Genomic DNA, 20,826 nt, shown 5'->3' with positions numbered 1-20,826 from the left:
GGGTTCAGCCACCACTACCCCAGCTGTGTTGTTTGACTCCTTCAATGGAGATGGAGGCAATACGGAAGCAGGTTTTGGGGACGAAGAAGATGATGAGGAGGAGGAGGTTGTAGATAGCTCACAGCAAGCAAGCGGAGAAACCGGTTTTCCCGACAGCCAGGAACTGTTTCTCATCCTAGACCTGGAGCCAGTACCCCCTGAACCCACCCAAGGCTGCCTCCTGGACCCAGCAGGCGGAGAAGGGACCTCTGGTGAGTGTACCTTTTAAAATGCTATACATGGTTTAAAAGCAAGCATGTGAAAGGATTACTTTGCCCTGGCATTTGCGGTTCTCCTAGATGTAGTCCTAAAGCCTTTGCAAAAGGTTTCTGGGGAGGGCAGCCTTATTTCGTCCTTCATGGTAGGACACTTTACCACTCCAGGCCAGTAACACGTACTCGGGAATCACTGTAGAACAAAGCATTGCAGTGTATGTTTGCTGGCATTCAACCAAAATCCGTTCTTTATCTCTCTGTGTTATCCTCAGGAGAGTGAGATATAATTCATGGTCACCTGGTTGAAATAGAGTGCTTTTCTTCAGGGACACTCAGAGGTGCCCGTTCCTGCTGGGCTGTTTGCCTGTGGCTGAACAGAAATGTTCCCCGCTGTTAGCCACAGGGAGGGGGGAAGGTTGAGGGGGTAGTCACGCGGTGGGAGGAGGCAAAATGCGACCTTGTAACAAAAGCACATGTGCTATGTATGTAATGTTAACAGCAAGGTTTACCCTGAAAGAGTGTAGCGACTGTTTTATAAAATGTGTCTTTTTAAATACCGCTGTCCCTTTTTTTTTCTCCACCAGCTGCATGTGTTTCAATGATCACAGGATCTTCTCCTTCCCAGAGGCTAGTGAAGCTTAGAAAGAAAAAAAAACGCACTCGCGATGAAATGTTCTCCGAGCTCATGCTGTCCTCCCACACTGACAGAGCACAGACGAATGCGTGGAGGCAAATAATGTCAGAGTGCAGGAAAGCACAAAATGACCGGGAGGAGAGGTGGCGGGCTGAAGAGAGTAAGTGGCGGGCTGAAGAGAGTAAGTGGCGGGCTGAAGAGAGTAAGTGGCGGGCTGAAGAGAGTAAGTGGCGGGCTGAAGACAGGGCTGAAGCTCAAATGTGGCGGCAGCGTGATGAGAGGAGGCAGGATTCAATGCTGAGGCTGCTGCAGGACCAAACCAGAATGCTCCAGTGTATGGTTGAGCTGCAGCAAAGGCAGCTGGAGCACAGACTGCCACTGCTGCCCCTCTGTAACCAACCGCCCTCCTCCCCAAGTTCCATAGCCTCCACACCCAGACGCCCAAGAACGCGGTGGGGGGGCCTCCGGCCAACCAGCCACTCCACCACAGAGGATTGCCCAAAAAAAAGAAGGCTGTCATTCAATAAATTTTAAAGTTGTAAACTTTTAAAGTGCTGTGCTTAAAGTGCTGTGTGGCATTTTCCTTCCCTCCTCCACCACCCCTCCTGGGATACCTTGGTAGTCATCTCCCTATTTGTGTGATGAATGAATAACGAATGCATGACTGTGAAGCAGCAATGACTTTATTGCCTCTGCAAGCGGTGATTAAAGGGAGGAGGGGAGGGTGGTTAGCTTACAGGGAAGTAGAGTGAACCAAGGGGCGGGGGGTTTCATCAAGGAGAAACAAACAGAACTTTCACACCGTAGCCTGGCCAGTCATGAAACTGGTTTTCAAAGCTTCTCTGATGCGTACCGCGCCCTCCTGTGCTCTTCTAACCGCCCTGGTGTCTGGCTGCGCGTAACCAGCAGCTAGGCGATTTGCCTCAGCCTCCCACCCCGCCATAAACGTCTCCCCCTTACTCTCACAGATATTGTGGAGCACACAGCAAGCAGTAATAACAGTGGGAATATTGGTTTCGCTGAGGTCTAAGCGAGTCAGTAAACTGCGCCAGCGCGCCTTTAAACGTCCAAATGCACATTCTACCACCATTCTGCACTTGCTCAGCCTGTAGTTGAACAGCTCCTGACTACTGTCCAGGCTGCCTGTGTACGGCTTCATGAGCCATGGCATTAAGGGGTAGGCTGGGTCCCCAAGGATACATATAGGCATTTCAACATCCCCAACAGTTATTTTCTGGTCTGGGAATAAAGTCCCTTCCTGCAGCTTTTGAAACAGACCAGAGTTCCTGAAGATGCGAGCGTCATGCACCTTTCCCGGCCATCCCACGTTGATGTTGGTGAAACGTCCCTTGTGATCCACCAGAGCTTGCAGCACTATCGAAAAGTACCCCTTGCGGTTTATGTACTCGGCGGCTTGGTGCTCCGGTGCCAAGATAGGGATATGGGTTCCGTCTATAGCCCCACCACAGTTAGGGAATCCCATTGCAGCAAAGCCATCCACTATGACCTGCACATTTCCCAGGGTCACTACCCTTGACATCAGCAGATCTTTGATTGCGTGAGCTACTTGCATAACAGCAGCCCCCACAGTAGATTTGCCCACTCCAAATTGATTCCCAACTGACCGGTAGCTGTCTGGCGTTGCAAGCTTCCACAGGGCTATCGCCACTCGCTTCTCAACTGTGAGGGCTGCTCTCATCCTGGTATTCATGCGCTTCAGGGCAGGGGAAAGCAAGTCACAAAGTTCCATGAAAGTGCCCTTACGCATGCGAAAGTTTCGCAGCCACTGGGAATCGTCCCAGACCTGCAACACTATGCGGTCCCACCAGTCTGTGCTTGTTTCTCGAGCCCAGAATTGGCGTTCCACAGCATGAACCTGCCCCATTAGCACCATGATGCATGCATTGTCAGGGCCCATGCTTTCAGAGAAATCTGTGTCCATGTCCTGATCACTCACGGGACCGCGCTGACGTCGCCTCCTCGCCCGGTATCGCGTTGCCATGTTCTGGTGCTGCATATACTGCTGGATAATGCGTGTGGTGGTTGATGTGCTCCTAATTGCCAAAATGAGCTCAGCGGCCTCCATGCTTGCCTTGGTATGGCGTCCGCACAGAAAAAAGGCGCGGAACGATTGTCTGCCGTTGCTCTGACGGAGGGAGGGGTGACTGACGACACGGCTTACAGGGTTGGCTTCAGGGAGCTAAAATCAACAAAGGGGGTGGCTTTACATCAAGGAGTATTTCAGGCAGGACTTCACGGAGGGTTCCAATAAGAAATGGTGCACCTAAGTTATCGTTGTTATTGGAACAAGGAGGTTAGCCTGGCCTCTGATTGATACATGGCTAGATTTACCTCGCTGCACCTTCTCTGTAAGTGACTGCAGTGCGATCTAGAAGAATGAGTCCCCTAGACAGGGGAGGGGGGGAAGCAAATCTGGTCTATTTCTTGTTTTGATCCACTCCATCTATCTTTTACATCTTTGGCTGGCAGCAGACGGTGCAGAAGGACTGCATGCCATCCACATCTCATGGCTGCTCGGCAGAAGATGGTACAGTACGACTGCTAGCAGTCCATATCGCCTGCCCGCTCACCATAAGACGGTTCAATAGGACTGACTGCAGGACTAAAGAGAATGACCTGCTCAAGTCACTCCAAATTTAGTCCCTGTGCCCATGTCTGCCCAGGCGCTCCTGATCGACCTCACAGAGGCGACCAGGAGCACCTCAGACATGACGATGACGGCTACCTGTCATACTGTACCGTCTGCTGCCACAAGGCAAGGGGTTGCTGCTACTGTGTAGCAATGCCGTACCGCGTCTGCCAGCATCCAGGAGACATAGGGTGACGGTTACCTGAGCGGGCTCCATGCTTGCCGTGGTATGGCGTCTGCACAGGTAACTCAGGAAAAAAGGCGCAAAATGATTGTCTGCCCTTGCTTTCACAGGGGGAGGGAGGGTGGGAACGGGGGCCTGACGATATGTACCCAGAACCACCCGCGACAATGTTTTAGCCCCATCAGGCATTGGGATATCAACCCAGAATTCCAATGGGCAGCGGAGACTGCGGGAACTGTGGGATAGCTACCCACAGTGCAACGCTCCGGAAGTCGACGCTTGCCTCGGTACTGTGGAAGCGCTCCGCCGAGTTAATGCACTTAATGCACTTAGAGCATTTTCTGTGGGGACACACACACTCGAATATATAAAACCGATTTAAAAAAAAACGACTTCTATAAATTCGACCTAATTTCGTAGTGTAGACATACCCTTAGTCCCCTTATTGACACATTAGCCCCACCGACACATTTATTTACGGTGATTTGTTATGATGTGCCAAAGAGTTAGAATGATTCGGATGTTTACAAAAAACAAACTTTTCCATTTCCACCCCAGACAAGACCAGGAGCAACATTAAAAGCTGCTATTTTCTCAACCCTGAGCCCTGACTCAGACTTCAGCTTTAAAAGACTTTCTGATATGATTTCCAAATCTGAAGGCTTAATGACCTAAAGACTTGACCCTTTAGAAGAAAGAGTGCCGGCTATACGTTGTAGGTTTCAAATGTTGGGTTTACAATTTACAAGCCCAGAAGGAAAAGTATCTAACTGGGAAGTTACAGTAGATGATCATAGTGCTGCTGTGATCATTTTTGAAGAAAATCAAATCCTCAAATAATTTAGGGCCTGATTCTGCTAGCATCACAGCTGTGTAGTAGTTCCTTATTCCACCATAAATAGTCACCATGGGAGTACAGGTGGTAGAATTGGATCCTGTAAACTCCTTGGATGAAATGATGGCTCCACTGACACCAATGGGAGTTTTGCCATTGATTTCTATGGGGCCAAATTTTAGCCCCTTGACTTTTATGGGACTACTTATGTGAGTACCTGCTCATCAATGTGCATAGATTGCACAATCTGGCCCCTGCTGAACAACAAAATGAGGAAAAAGAATATCAGATTGCAAGGGGTCTCTGAACTTTTACATGATACTGATTCCTGGTGAAAACAGCCAACAAATATTCGACCCAAAAGTCCTACAATCTCATCTTCAACATGATTCAGCTATTCCTCACCCAGTCAGGAAAAATGTGGCTCAGACATCTTTATTTACAGCTTTGTATCCCTGCATTTTAGTGTTTCCTCTCTGATTAAAATATACAGATTATTTTTTACATATGACAGGAGCACCTACCAACCCTAGTCATTGACCAGGACCCCGTTGTGCAAGACACTCCTACAAACAGAGATTTTACCGATGAATAAAATATATTTTTTTTTACAGAACGGGGTATTAATTTTGCTTCACTTTTCCTGGCAAAGCTTAAGACCATTGGTGGCAGTATAGTTACCCCCTATATGAGCTATTATGCTATGCAGTTTATGAAATAAGTGACCACTGGTGCTAATATGAAAACAGCATACCATAATATCAAGCTCATGGCCCCAATCCTTTGCTGCAGCCCCAAGGAGATAAGGGGCAGGGATGGAGTGTAAAGATGCCTGTAAACTGCCTTTGGAACCCTGCTCTGTGGGGTTCTTCATTCCAGGCTAAACCCATTAAGAAAGCCCCTTACAACCTTCAGGAAACTATTTTTTCACTGCCAGGGATACCAGGGGCACTCTTTTTCCCCACTAATACCCCTAGTGCTGGCTTCAGGGATAGAGGCTGGAGTAGGAGCTTCCGCAGCAAATCTGTCTACCTGGGAATTCTCCTGCACTGGAGAAATCCTCCAGAAGCTGGCTAAAATGGCTTTAGAGCAGCTCTGCATCACTGGAGCAGCAGGAAGTTGCCCCCTCGTGGTGAGGATCTGGCCCAACTTGCTTTGGAATCTCTGTATTCTATCATCTACTTTAAGGTCATAATTGTTTAAATGTGAACACTCTTTTCCTCTTTGAATGTTTGAACTGTACACCATTGACATATGTTGAAAACTGTCTTGGGTTCATTTGAAATGTCTTCCAGTTCTTACCCCATAACCATCACTAACAAAGTCCACCACAAGTGGGCAGTTGTCCACACATGCCTGGTAGGATAGGGATGATTGTTCGGCACATGTTTCATTAGGGAACCAATCTTCATTTTATTTGGAGAAAATAGAATAAAATATTATTGTTCCATCAACTGGTATTTTATGGCCCATTGAACAGCCAGAGTAGGAAACATCTTAATAAATAATGGCTTATGTACTATTTAACTGTGAACGTTGTCTATTCATTTCATATATAAGTTCTATAAAGAGCAGTGGTAGCTGCTATGTACACATAACGGCCACTGCTCACATTTGCTCACCAATTATTTTTTGAACGATTAACAAAATAATGACAGCATATTAAAAATGGCAACATACTCCCTCTTGGTGTAAATATGCAGAGCACTAGGCAGATGTTTTTATTTTTCCCCTCATTTTTGTTCTGCTTGTGAAGGACACAGGGTTGACAGCCTTGCAGACTAAACTCCTCCATGTGTGACCAGGAAAAGAACAGCATAGCCGGTGGTAGGGCAAGCTTTCCATACCCTGCCTATCCAATCCCACCCGACATTTTGCAGGGCTGACATATCCTGTGAATTAGGGGATTTCAGTCTTCAGCTCCTCTGCTAAAACTGTAAACACGAGTGACAATGAACAACAGCTGTGGGGTTCTTTTGTTTGTTTTTTCAAACATGGACACCTTTATCTTGCTCATTACACATACAGTGTGAAAAAATCACTAGGTGGAAATAATGTTTGGTCCCTATTGGACTAGGCTGGGCTTGTGCCAGTGACATAAAAATGAGACTATTTCCCACTAATAAACCCATGAGCCTCCAGTTTCTCTGGACACTCTTCCAAACAAAGAGCTGCAGATCACACCTTCTTGGTTCATCTTCGCCCCCACTTTATTCAAAACATTATCATCACTTCTCTTGTTCTAATATTTCTATGGATGCTCCTCTCTCATTCAAAACATTGGTGCTGATTTCTGAGGAGATAATGCAGGCGTACCTTCAAGGTGTTCTTTTTTCAGATAAATTTTATGTCAAACATATGATTGGCACCTTTTTATTGACAGTAGGAGATGGGTTGCCAGATTATCCTGCTGGTATATGGATGGTTCCCATATTTATTCAAGCAAATTAGATCTTTTCTACCACCCCATGTCACCTAGTAATTCATCTGATGTAGCTACTTTCTCTGTCTTCCTTCCTTTCTTCCTTCCCACTACTATATTAAGCTAGTATTAATGATTTATTTAGTTAGTGCTAGCTTGAGCTTTTAGTATAGAGTACATAGGAAGGTATGGGGTGGAGATGCACCATACTCTGGGTGGGGTGGAGAGCACTAGAGGCATTGTGGGTCTCTGAGTTGTGGCAGGAGGGAGGGGAGTCAGTTATTACAGCTACATAGTGGGAATACTATACTCTCTCTCATAGCATGACCAGCCAGAACATGGGCATGGTGGAACCCTTGTTCCACCTCCCCAGCCCCTTTGCTCAGTTGTTCCGAGGGGGAGTAGCTGAGGTAAAGATCCTGTGCTCTCAGGAGTGCAGGAACTCCACATCTGGCTGTCTCTTACATTAGTCACACGGATGGTGGCAGGGGAGACCTTATTCCCTCCTATTAATCTGCACTTCTGTAAAAAGAAAAGGCGCGATCCATCCCCTAATTATTTGAAGTAGAACCATGAGACCTAGAGTACCAGACTACATTTCCAGACAGTTCTACCTGAATAGCTGTCAATTTTTTAACTCTAGTTAGTTCACAAATGGCACCCTTACACTTACTTGTATGTTTTAAGAAGCTGATAATTGCGGCATGAAAAGTCACACATGCAAAATCTCTGCATTATTTTCAGAAAGCAGCTGATGGGCTTAATGCAGCTGCAAATAATTCTAAATGTTCGTACACCATCAGCCCTCGAATTTAGTACATTATGCACCGTTTGCAAATTAAGTCTACCAAGCCCTTTAAGGTTTATTATTATATGTTGTATTCTGCTGCAGAGATATTTTCTCAAGGGGAAAAATAGAAGCCATCTATATTTTACAATAGAAATTAAGCTGGCATTATTCCAAAAACAGTGTAAATTAGCAGCAAGGCACATTGCAAACAAAGCTGACAGTCATTTATAATATAAAACAGAGTGGCATTTTAGTAGCATGTATACAAAATGGACAGATATGGCTTTATTCCTAGCTTCTGAGGGCATAAATTAGTGTGTGCATGCCTGCACTGCTCCCTCTAATTTTAGAGGGATTTTGAATAATTTTGAATATTATCTATTTAAAACTTCTTGGTATCTGAACGAGTTTACCTGAATGCCATTTAACACACTTTTCAGTTTGTAGCACATCAATAATTTACTGTATATTTCTGTACAGCGCTTATGTCCAGGTCCCTGATTACCGCCAAATTGATATCTTGACATTTTTCAGAGCACTTCAGTTTAGAAGCCTTTGGATTGTACACGTGTGCGTGTTACAAAGTGATTGAAATGAAAGTAGCACTCCCAGTGCTGAGCAGCAGGTCTAAAAACATTTCAAACCAATAACTCTGAACGTCCTGCTCATCTCCATTCACTTTAAAACCAGAAGCAATATGTGTTGCTGGTTAGATAAGAAAATAACACTTAAAACTGGCACTTACTGCCCAATGGTAGCTGTGTGCTTCCCTTCTCTCACACAATCTGCCAAGCCAATCTTACTGCTTCTGCGATGCTGAAAAAAAAAATAAGACAACAAATCAGACATTAGCGAAAGAGGAGAGATTTTTAATTCTTGCCCGGAGCTGGAGTTACGCATAAATGATATTGGTACATCTGTTTGGAAATACTGTTGACACTTGAGAGTCCTCTTCAGAAAGAAATGCAGATAGGGATGGAAGTTCCCTTTTTTCCCCTTCTGACAGTGGACTCCATTTAACCCCTACCTGCTACAAACTAATGACAATCTGTCAGTGTAAAATCTAGCCACAAATATTTTATGTTATTGTGTAAAGTTCAGGTCTGACCAAGAAAAAATAATCAGATGGGTTTATCAGCATACTGAAGAATAATCAGATCCATCACCCTCACCTTTGGCCATTTTTAAGAGCAATCCTGAACGTTCCAGAGTAGTGAGTTAACTTTTCTTTTTAAATAGCCTCCCTAATTTATTCCCCATGCTATGTCACCTCCAGTTACCAACTGGAAACCCAAGAATCAAAATAGTGCAATATTAAACAGAACAAATTTCCAGCCTGACTGGAAGCAGAAGTCACATGTGGAGGAGACCCTGATTATGAGATGTCCACCTCAAATTTTCCTATGAAAAAGGCTAGGATACATCAGATGACATTCTAATTAGCACTCAAGCTTCAGGGTGCACATCTCACCCAAATGCAAGCCAAATCCAAAACAACAAACGCTTTATAGTTTGCCTATCATACGAAAGTAGAATCCCCATCTCAACCAACTTCATTGTAAGTTAGACCCATCCAGGGCCACATAAAGGCAACACTCACATACCCACTCCCTCAAGACACTTCTGGCATTGCCCCCAAATTATGACCCAGCTCTCTACTTGAATTGGAGTAGAGTGGAAGGGGCAGCAGGATAGGGCTGTGTAATCTCTGACAGAACAGTAGCAGATACCTACTCTGCATGGGAGCTTCAGTGGTGACAGCAACTGTCCCTCTCCCCTGTGGAGGCAGTGATGGCAGCTGTGATATATCTGTTTGGATGGGTAGTCTGGGCCTACTGTATTATTCTCCTGTCACACAGTCCTCAGCCGGAGTGGCATTGACTGAGAACCGCCCGGAACAGTAGGTCTTGGAGTAAACACCCCACTGTCATGCATAGGCCAGCTCTTCTTCTGCTGGTGCAAATAGAAGAAAGCACTGACTTTCTGACATTCATGTGTGACAACTGCTGTGTACTGAAGGGTACAGTAACCACTGGAGCCAGTGAGCCTGACTCCAGTCACGTGACAGGGCTAGTAACCCATACCCATGTCAGCTGACTGGGGTAAACAAATAAAGTTCAGTTGACTCTTACTAGCATTCATGTGTGAGTCACACATTTATTAACCTAGTATGAAGAAGCATTTACAGTTTCTAGTAAGCTCCATTACAAAATATCAGATGGTGTTAATTTAATTAAAAATTTAAAAAGAGATGCAGATAAAACTCTTAATCATTCCTCACTTCTGATACATTATAGATGTCACCACATTGAAGCATACCTTCCTTACAATGTTACACCTACAGTTGTTCCATTTTCAGTTCTCCATGCAGTCTGTAAAGTTTGTCAAAACTTAGGGAAATGATGACAGTTTTGTAACATCACTGTTGCCAACTCTCATGATTTTTTTGCAGTGACGGGATTTTAGCTGTGGCTAGAGCCCAGTCTGAAGATGAAGAGAGAAACTCCAGCCCTCTAGCCAATTTGAGCCTTGAATGCCTGTCCCAGTTGCCTGCCTCCTGGGGTAGAGCAACCAATCACAGCTGCTATGGGAAAAGCAGTTTCCCCTTCCCCCCACCTCATAATCCCAAAGCCATGCTCATGGAAGGAGAGGGGGAGTAGTGAACTAAAGAATTCCTGGAGCTGACACCCCCCGCAAATCTGGAAGGGGGAGAGGTGACCCCATTGCAGCCCCCAACCCAAAAGACTGGAAGAGAGAAGTGAAGAACACCAAGAGGAGCAGAAGTGTGGCTGAGAAAACATGGGGGTGAACTGATGGAAAGAAGGGCTGCGGGGGGCAGAACTGATTTGAAAGTTGGGGCAAAATTAATTTCTGGGCAGTGGATGGGAAGACGTGGGGTAAGAGCACCTGAAGCATGGGCCAAATCTCTCTCTCTCTCTCTCACACACACACACACTAAGGGAGAGCTCAAAAATCTAAAGACAGACCAAAACCCCCACTATTTTATTCAGATATAACATTATCAATTAATAATAACATTAAAATGTACATGTTTATTAACATTGCACTAATAATATTAATAAATACATATGTTATTATTAATGATATAGTAGTAAATTGCATTTAAGGTCTGACTCATGATTTTTGATCTCCTGAGATTGGCAATGCTGAGTAAAAAGCTAGTGACATTTTCAAATAAGTTCTGATAACCCCACCAACCATAATGAGGAAAGGATTTTAAAGGAACACTATCAATTTCAAAATGTCATTTTATTATTAATATTGTGGTAGCACTAGGAGGCCACCACTGAGATTAGTGCCTCATTATGTTGTTCATACATGTATTAAGAGACAGTAGCTGCCCTCAAAAGTTTCCAATCTTAATAGACAAGACAATAAAAGGGTGGGAGAAAGAGTATTATCTCCATTTCATATGTGGGAAATGAAGACACAGTGATTGAGTGATCTGTCCAAGGTCATAGAGGAAGTCTGTTGTGGAACTCAGCCTAGACCCATGCTTTCCTAAGTTCCATTTCAGTGCTTTAACCAAAAACTTTTTTCTCTAGATCTTTCTTCATTTCTATATGAAAGTCTCTGACCTACTATTTTTACATGTAACCTTACCATACAGAAATTGCAAGTGGTCAAATAAAATGTGGTGCGCTCTATTTTTCAGTCTTATTTTTGCATTAGATATTTATTTGTATTGCAGCAGTACATGGAGGCCTCTATTAGGGATCAGGACACATGTAAAATTAAAAAGATGTTTCTCCTCCAAGGAGTTTATACAATCTAAGTAGCTAGTGTCCAGTCAGTTGCATGTCTGTGTTGATAGTGAAATTCACATTAATTTTACATATCAGCATGGTGACATCACAGTAATGCCAACTTAGGGGAATTCATGTGTACACAGGTCCTATAAGAGCGTGTGATAAGAGCAGAGGAACAGCCAGAAGGGTGTCTATTCACCTCTCTAGGACTCCTAGAAGAGGCTGAAGGATAAAAGCTGGGATGGTGTCTCCCCTTTGTGGTTCCCCATATTGTTTTAGGGCAAATGAAATCCAACGATCACAATCACCACAGCATGAAGCTCTGAAAGGTAAACAATGTGTAGCAAGGTGACACTGGTTTTCTAGTCTCTCCCCAGGCTGTTTGCAGAATTGGAAGAGAACTGAATGGGAAGGCAGAGTCTATGAGTTACCAGCAGGGGTGTAGCAGGACTCTGAGCCTCCCTGCCTGATCTGCCACTGTCACAGATAATAGCAGGGACTGTAAGCCATGTCATGACCCCTCTCCTGCGTGAAAGCATCAAGTGGGGATAACCAAGGTAGCTGTTAGGTGAAGAGAAGCATTGAAGCTCTCTCCCCTGCTAGTGCAACCCAGGTAATCATCAGAAGGAGAGAAAAGAATATTAAACATGTATGAAAAAGTGCAAACTGAAGAAAAATCATGAAGTGGCAGCAAGTTGGGCACAAACTTTAAGATGCTCATTTTAATGACACTTTGAAAACATAGGAGATGTCAAATTGATTGCCTTTGAAGACTATCATAAGAGATCAGATGTGGAGCTGGAGCACCAAGTTTGGCCTCCAGAATAACATATAAAATAGAAAAAAAAAAAACCCTTCTGTGTTAAAATGAGATACGTGTAGTTCCCTCTACAGTGCATTGATAATCCTGCAGTCTTATAATTCCAGCAATTCTGCAGAGGATTTCACTGAACAACAAAGAGTGCCTGTTACAACAAAAACAAAACAAAACCCCTCCTGTTCCTGCAGGGCTGAAGGAAATTTTGAAACAGCTGGACAGCACTTTTTCAAGAGAGTCAAAATATAACGGTTATATTTTGACTCTTGAAAAAGTGCTGTCCAGCTGTTTCAAAATTTCCTTCTGTCCTGCACTTTTTCATACATGTTTAATATTCTTTTCTCTCCTTCTGGTGATTACCTGGGTTGCGCTACCACATTCATCTACAGTGGCTTTTAACAGTAAACACATGCAAACTGCTCCTAGAATATTTCATTTGTCCCTTTTGCAGAGAATGTTGAGCAGGGTGAGTCATGGTGGAACCTGCTTGTTGAGAAGAAATAGGCACTCAGAGTCTGGTTTTCTTCTTCCTTGGAACACACAAGACCAATTATACTAACTAACATCATCATCACCGAAAGATGAAAGGAAGAAGGGAAATGAGTATAACTGTAGATGCTTTAAAAAAAAACCACTGTTCTCCCCTTCTGGGTTTAATATCACAGTTGGAATAAATCTGTTTTGATTAGCACCACGCTAAAGATATCTTTGGGGGAGAAAAGAAAATAAACAGTATACATTTTTAAAAAAAATCCAACAGCCTTACACTGAAAGAAGTTATTAATATTGTCTTTATTACTTTTACTCTTGTTATTGCTTCTTGAAATGGTAGGAGAGATCTAAGAGTTATGGTCTGTTTTCCCATTGATACTATAATGAGCCACTAGGGGAACTAGAAGCAACTTACTGCCACACAAATTATGGCAAGTTTTTGGGGTTTTTTTTAGGTTGTATAATTAAGGGGAGGTAGTGCTATTGGCAACAGGATTAGTCTTTAAATTCCTCACTCCCCGCCTCAGGGAGCTGAGCACTGTAACTCCCCTTCTGTATATTTCTAACCAACTAAAGCTATTATCTTTTTGTTTACCATAAATAGTGCCTGTGACTCACTTTGTTTTGGGGAACCTGCCTCACAATCCCAATATACATGTATGTGGCTAGCCCCTGTGGGAGAACCACAGTGTATTGCAATGGTGCAAAATCCATCATAAAGAAATCTCCCAACATTTACAACTTGAAACAGTGCAGCTATATCATCTCAAGAAGTGATTTTGTTAGTTCTCAGAAGGTAAACATACTGGGCCTGACCTACATACCCAACTGCTCCAGGAACTAGTATTGATAATGCTATAGAAGTTATAATATCAGTACCTGACATAACTGAATAATTGCTGATGTGGGCACTGTGCTATTGAAGAAGCTGTCTTTTAGGTGTGATTTAAAACAGAAGTCATCTTGACTATTACCCTAGAGACCCAGTTATTATACTTGGGGCATGTAAGAAGCCCACAGCAATTTTTGCAAGAGGAGGCCAATAACCATCCTTATGTGCTCATCTAATTACAATGTGACATTTTGGTTGGATATGATATTGTTACTTCCTGTCCTAAGCTCTTGCATAGTGTTTCTGTGCATTTGTTATCAGCTGCTATGTTACACTCCATAATTCTTTCAGTTTTGGTAGCGGGTAAAGTGATTAGACTAGACTGATGGACAAACTATTTATATCATTTAGCAAAATGCATAAATGCTTTGGGATCCATATGGATGAAAGAAGTCCTCAACACTGAAGGCCTGCAACATATGATAACTCCAGTCCTGTACCCACACACTTGTCTTCTACATGTTTTTGTACTGGAAATAACATTTTTGACTAATATTGATTACTTGTAAACTATATTCTCAAGTAAGTTTCAATTGGTAAGCATTTGCTCAGAAAAGTGATCATCAGAAATGATTTCCTTGTGATTTTTTACACTTTAAATATTCCTTCCCTCCCCCTCCCCCGTGGCTACTTGAAAAGCCAAAGCACTGAAAGCCTAATTAATCTTCTTGCTTTGGCACATAGCTGGAATCCAACTGAGTGACTGTAGTCTAAGCATAGAAACAAGAGCAGCACTTTAGGGAATGCATGCACCTAGCAGGGACCTAAAAGCTTCAATTTTTAAGCTCCAACAACAGTATAATGATCTTAGTGATCTTACTATGCTATGAACAAAAAAAAAAAAAGGGGGGGATGGTCATTTTATGCCCTATAATTTTCAAATGCTACCTACATATGGCATTTGCTTGAAGGCACAGAGCCATATAGCTGAACTTGACAGTTTTTCCTTCACTGCCCTGCACTTTTTCATTGCCATAAATGGGAGATGAATTAGCATACAGCTATTTGTTCTAATGAGAAATTCATTCCTTTCTGAGAATACCAGTAAGAAATAATGTGTGCTTATCATACATAAACTGCATTTTTGGAAGCATAAGCCAAATATTTACTATGCTGCCTTTCCCCCCAATTCTTATTGTCTAACTTATAGAGGGTTTTTTTAAATCTTTTAATTAAACTTAGAGTCTAATTGCTTGGCTCCCCATAATCCCCTTCATCTGTAGCTTCACTGAGGCATCCATGAAGGGAAGCTCAAATTACCAGCTAGAACCAAGCACAGGTATTAGAATATGGCCATTTATAGGGTCCTACCAAATTCACGGCCATGAACAATGTGTCACGGGCTGTGAAAACTGGTCTTTTGTGTGCCTTTACTCTATACTACACAGATTTCCTAGGGGGAGACCAGCATTTCTCAAATTGGTGGTCCTGACCCAAAAGGAAGTTGCAGGGGCAAGTCACAAGGTTATTTTGGGGGGCGGGATTGTGGTATCGCCACCCTTACTTCTGTGCTGCCTTCAGAACTGGACAGCCGGAGAGTGGCGGCTGCTGGCTGGGAGCCCAGCTCTGAACGCAGCGCCCCGCCAGCAGCAGCAGCACAGAAGTAAGGGTGGTAATACCATTCCATGCCATCCTTATTTCTGCACTGCTGCCTGCAGAGCTGGGCAGCCAGAGAGTGGCAGCTGCTGACTGAGGGCCCAGCTCTGCAGGCAGCAGAAGAGAAGTAAGGGTGGCAACACCACAGCATGCCCTCCTTACTTCTGCGCTGCTGCTGGTGGGGCTCCAGAGCTGGGCTCCCGGCCAGCAGCCACCGCTCTCCAGCTGCCCAGCTCTGAAGGCAGTTTCTGCCACCATGAGCAGCACAGAAGTAAGGGTAGCAGTACCGCAACCCCATCTCCTACAATAACCTTGCAAACCCCCCCCCCCCAACTCCTTTTTGTGTCAGGATCCCTACAATTACAACACAGTGAAATTTACTATTTAAAAAATCCTTTGACCATGGAATTGACCAAAATGGACCATGAATTTGATAGGGCCCTAGCCATATATTAGTTTAAATAGGCACATGACTTATTTGTACTTATTATACCGGGTAGATTTGTTTCTTTGTGTGTTGTTTGGTTTGGTTTTCTACCTTACAGAAACAAGCTCGCTGCTTTCTTTTTACATATTTAGCTACAATCCACCCCGGATGTAAACCCACTGAAGACAATGGAGTTACATCAGGGATGAATTTATCCCTGAATGAATTAAAGAAGAAAAGGCTCAGATTTCAAATTCTCCACTTTGTCAAAACAGGTCACCACCACATAGTAGCTCCTTTTAAAAATATTTTCTATCACAAGAAAGCATTTCAAGACATAGTGTTGCATCTATCTGCATTCACCCTGGTAATAACTGCCACTGTGCATTGATAGAGATGGTTCTTCAAAGAACGCCATAATACATTCAAAACCTAAGAATAAGCATTCCCAGCACTTTGCTAGAGGTGATTGAGATAAACATGACATTACTAAGGAAAACATGTGTTATCAAAATGCATGTACACCCACATTTGGAAGTTATTCAACTTTACTAGGGGTCTTCTAAGGCTATTCAATTAGCAAGGTTGATTATTATGTGTAATATAATTGGAGCCATGACACCAGACAGTAATTTTCAATGTAACACATGAGAAAACATTAATAGCAATACAAAGGTAAATAAGTGGATAGCTTGTACTAATCTATTCTTTAAGAGCCATCCAAGATGTATAATGTCATGACTGAATGCTGTGGAAATTCAGCACGTTCAGTAACTTGCTGGTGCTCCTTCAAGAAATACCAAACATCTTTAGAGGTACAAAGTAAGTGAAAGCAATTAATTAGCCTCAGATCTCCAAGTTAGAATGAAACCAACACTTATAAATCTAAATAATCTTCTGTCCTAGAATTTTGTATTTTAAACTAATAACAACAAGTAAATTTATAACAACCACCACCACTTTACATAAGACAGAAAAGAGATATGAGGGAAAGAGGGCCATGGCTGACAAGGACAAGCAGTGTTGATGGGAAAATATAATTAATTGATCTCATTCTGTTGGTATTGCCACAAAGCCTGAAAGAATTGTCCAGATTGGATTAAAAGAAATTGTGGTACTGTTTGATGTGGTGGTGTCGTTCTCCCCCCACCTCAGCCCCCTCCTCTATCAAGGTAGAGGAGAGAGATAGAACAATCTAAAAATTGTGAACTACATTTACATTCATAGGGCACATGTAAAAAAGGTATCAATGTCTTTTGGACATGACCAGCATTATCTTGACAGCAATAATCTATCTCAATTTAGCGTCTACTATCCTCCATGAAAGATAAAGGGTGAGAAGAGAGCTGAAGAGAAGAAGCAAGTACATGAACTGGTGAGCATATATACTGTACAGATGCCCACTGTGAAGGATGATTCAAGCCAGTTTCCGAAATCCTTTCAGTAGCATTACAAGTAGATTAATTTCCTGTGCTTATTTTGATCTCACAACAGTTTTATATTGGTGTCCTTCCAGTAACTCTGACAGAATTCCTCCTGATTTATGTTGGTGTAACACAAAACACAATCATGTTCCCTATCTTTCTTTTTTGTTTTTGGTAAATTGCCAAACAAGATTTTCACTTTTTGAACTCCAGATCAGCCATTTAAAATCAAATCACCTAGGTCATTTTATATCTAATGGTGATAGAGAACAACGGCAGAAACAAGGTGTTACTTATTAAACTCTTTCAAGCAAGTCTTAATTCAGTCACTTTAAATCAAAAAATTAAAACCCTAGAAAGCAGCAGGCTGTCTAGGCATTTTCAGCTGGAGAGCAGAAGGAACCATGTGGCCACAATCAATCAGTACTGTGGGGCAGATTACCTGACCTGCTGTAGTAGCACCATTCAGGCAGTATTGGGGGAAGAGAAACCACCTGCAGATCCCTTACCAGGCTTCCCATGGCTCCCAGGCTCTCCAGCAGACTGCCAGTTGGACTACAGAGGACCTGGGAGTCTCCAGGCTATGAGGCTCACAGTGCTTGTTCACTGCCTGGCTAGCCAGCGCCCCAGATAGCTGATTCCTGGATTGCCAAGCTGCTTGGTTAGCTGCCTTCCCAAGCAGCATGGGACGGTGGCCAGCCAGGGAACTGGGCAGCCCACCCATCCCCCCCCCCACAAAAAACAAACAGCCAACAAGCTGAAAAATTCCATTTTTGTTCTGTGATGATTTTTTTCTTGAAATCCCTTCCCACAAAAAACAGTTTGTGCTTTTTGACTTTTTGCCCCAGTTTGAGATGGGAAAACATTCAGAAACTTGTTTTGTAGGAAAGGATTTCCATTTTCCAGCCAGTTCTAGGGCAATAACTGGTTATTGGTTCTCATCTTCTCCCATCTGTTTCCCACATCTGCTGAACTGCCCTTGATGCTGGTGATAGTGGGTACCCATCCTTTGCTATGCAGTCCCCTTGGCTCAAGCAAGGCCAGATAATTCCTATCCTGCTCCCCTGAGACTCCAGTGCATCTGGCAGCAAGCTTCCAAGCCCAGACAGACCAACTTGTGCTAACAGGGCTCAAGCTAGCACATTAACAATAGCTGTGCGGACATGGCAGCACGGAAGGGAGCTTGGGGTAAGCATCCACGGTCAGATCCAGAGGGCAGGGTGGGCTGGAGTTTATGTGGCTAGCCCAAGCCACAACCTCAGAGCTATAGCTTTTGTTTGTTTGTTTGTTTTTTCCATGCTAGAGCAAGCCCCACTAACATAAGTCTGTCTACCTGGGCTGGGAGGCTACCCCCTGCTACAGTGTAGATGTAATCCAGTAGCACAGGAGGCTATGGAGTAGTCTCCTTTCTCTGCAATGCAGCAAGCAGCCAGAGAGGGAGTTGAGCTGCTGACCTGCTGCAGCAGAGACAGGAGAGTAGCTGCTCAGAGGCTACGCACTAGAGCCTGAGGCAATAGGAGTACAAGTGGTAAGGAGTTCTGAAGGCCACAACATTTCAGCTTAGAAACATGGTTTAGGGAGCACTTTTTCAATTAATAACCTAATCCAAATTTTCTTAACACTGTCCTGCTCAAGAGCCAACATTTAGAGCCTTGTGGACACCCTTATGCTAGAACACATCTTCCCTTGTGATGCAGTAAATATATACAAGGCTTCTATTAGAAATACCCAACATATCAGGATCTCAGTTCTTACCTGGAGTTAAAGTTATGAGTTCATGAGGTCAGACTAGATGATCGCAACGGTCCTTTCTAGCCTTGGAATCTGTGACTCTCCATGGAATGCTAATCGTGACATTATGGCAAGTGAACCAACAATCCATATGCGGAGATAATTTGGTGAAATATTACATCTGAGAAAGCAGTGTTTCTGCAAATGGCAAGGGACATTACGTCAGCTGAGATAAGAAGTAGCTTGGCAGTGCCAAACTGGGGCCCTTACACAGATATGGTGTGATGGTGTAATAGCAAAGTCTAGAATGTGATAAACCCAGACTAGATTAGTGCTGGTCATTTAGAAAAGGTGGCTCATTTTGTTCCCACCTGGCATTAGGTTACGCCTGGTGGGGGAATTATGTGTGAGTTGATTGTAAGACCGAGCAGAGTTTGTGAAACTGAAGCTGCCTTCTCTGCATTACATGTCCTAGCCTGTTGTCTAAATTGTTTGTGGTAAGAAGAGTATTATTTACTTCGTCCTCATGTTATGTTTGAGCCTTTATATTGTAATTCAGAAAGAATCTGACAATTTTTCATAGAAAAAGGTTGTTTTTTTTCCCCATTGGAAAAAGGGGGTTTATCAATATTTTAAACAAAAACTTCAAAATAAATATTTCAGGGAAAATCCCTTGACATGTTTTGATATTTTTGAAAAGTTTATGGAATTTTTTTGTAATAATCACTTTTGTTCTTTTTACAATAATAATAAATAATAATGCTAATAATAAACTTTCCCCTCCCAAGAAAAAAAAAGTGATACAAAAATTTCAAATGGTAAGAAGTTAGAGAAAGTAACACTTCTGTTTTTAAAAGTGTCATTTTCTTGCCCTTTTTATTTTTAACCTTTTTTATGTTTAACCTTCCTCCCCCCTTTGTTAACACTTAAAAGTGAAAGTATTCCTTTTTTTCCTAAGAAAGTAACACTTTCAGCAGTTTTACTGTTTTCCAACTGACAAAACTTGAAAAACAGAAAGTGTGGCATTTTTTTTTTTCCACAGCAGGAAAATCTGAAAACTTATTTCCCATAGGAAAATTCACATGAGAAAAAAATCCCATTTTCTGGCCAGCTCCAGAAATAATTATATAATGTTTGTAAAAATAATATTGAAAGTTAAACATATAATTGGCAGTGCTTAGTATTATAGTAAATAAAACAGCAGCATTAGCATAACGGTGACATATTTTCTATTTAAAACAAAACCCAAACAAAAGAGCAAACAAACAACTATTTTTATTGAATCTTCTGCTGTATAAACTTTCTAAATGAATATTGTGTAAGTTAGTGTAAGTGATTGAGCAAATACTTTTTTGTAATACTGTGTGGATTCTTCACTCCAAGAGGGGCTATATATTTATAACTTTCTCCTCAACATATAACTTGGACACCTCCCAAACATTAATTTATTCATCCTCACAACATCCCATGATGTAGGAAAATGTTATAGCCATTTAATATATGGGGAACTGAATCATAGTGACATTAGTGACTTGCTCAGATTGTGGCAGAGCTAGGAACTGAGTGTCAGTCCAGTGATTTTCACAAGACTATCCTGTCCCTACCTGTATGAAACCTTTTTCTGGATTTTACTGTTCAAATATGTGATTGAAAGGGTGCTGTTTAAATTGTTACTGTGTGGCTGTGTGACTAATTTTGGTGGTAACATATAGTAAAAGAAACAATGAAGACCTGATGTATTGTGTTCGGAGGACCCATGATTGCTAGGGAGAGAGTCACAATAGTGCAGATATTTGGAACGACAAAGCATGACATTGAACTGGAAGAACAGAAGGCCTAAGTGCCTGCCATTAGTAGAATACTCTCTACTCTTCCAGATACCAAATCACAGAATCAGAAGTGTAGGAC

General features: G+C 42.7%; 1 protein-coding gene across 2 annotated transcripts in view; it reads right to left on the bottom strand.

The window, feature by feature from the left end:
• CDH18 (cadherin 18) overlaps window positions 1–20,826 on the bottom strand; it is a 454,121-nt gene that overhangs the window by 272,834 nt on the left and 160,461 nt on the right. For both annotated transcript variants that reach the window (XM_073332279.2, XM_073332277.2), the window contains exon 2: window positions 8,515–8,585. The gene's annotated coding sequence lies outside the window, so the exon portion shown is untranslated. The remainder of the gene's footprint in view (window positions 1–8,514; window positions 8,586–20,826) is intronic.

Source organism: Lepidochelys kempii, chromosome 2, assembly GCF_965140285.1.
Source record: "Lepidochelys kempii isolate rLepKem1 chromosome 2, rLepKem1.hap1, whole genome shotgun sequence".
NCBI lineage: Eukaryota > Metazoa > Chordata > Testudines > Cheloniidae > Lepidochelys > Lepidochelys kempii.
Note: the sequence above shows the minus strand (reverse complement) of the source record. Positions and strands in the feature narration are given on the sequence as shown.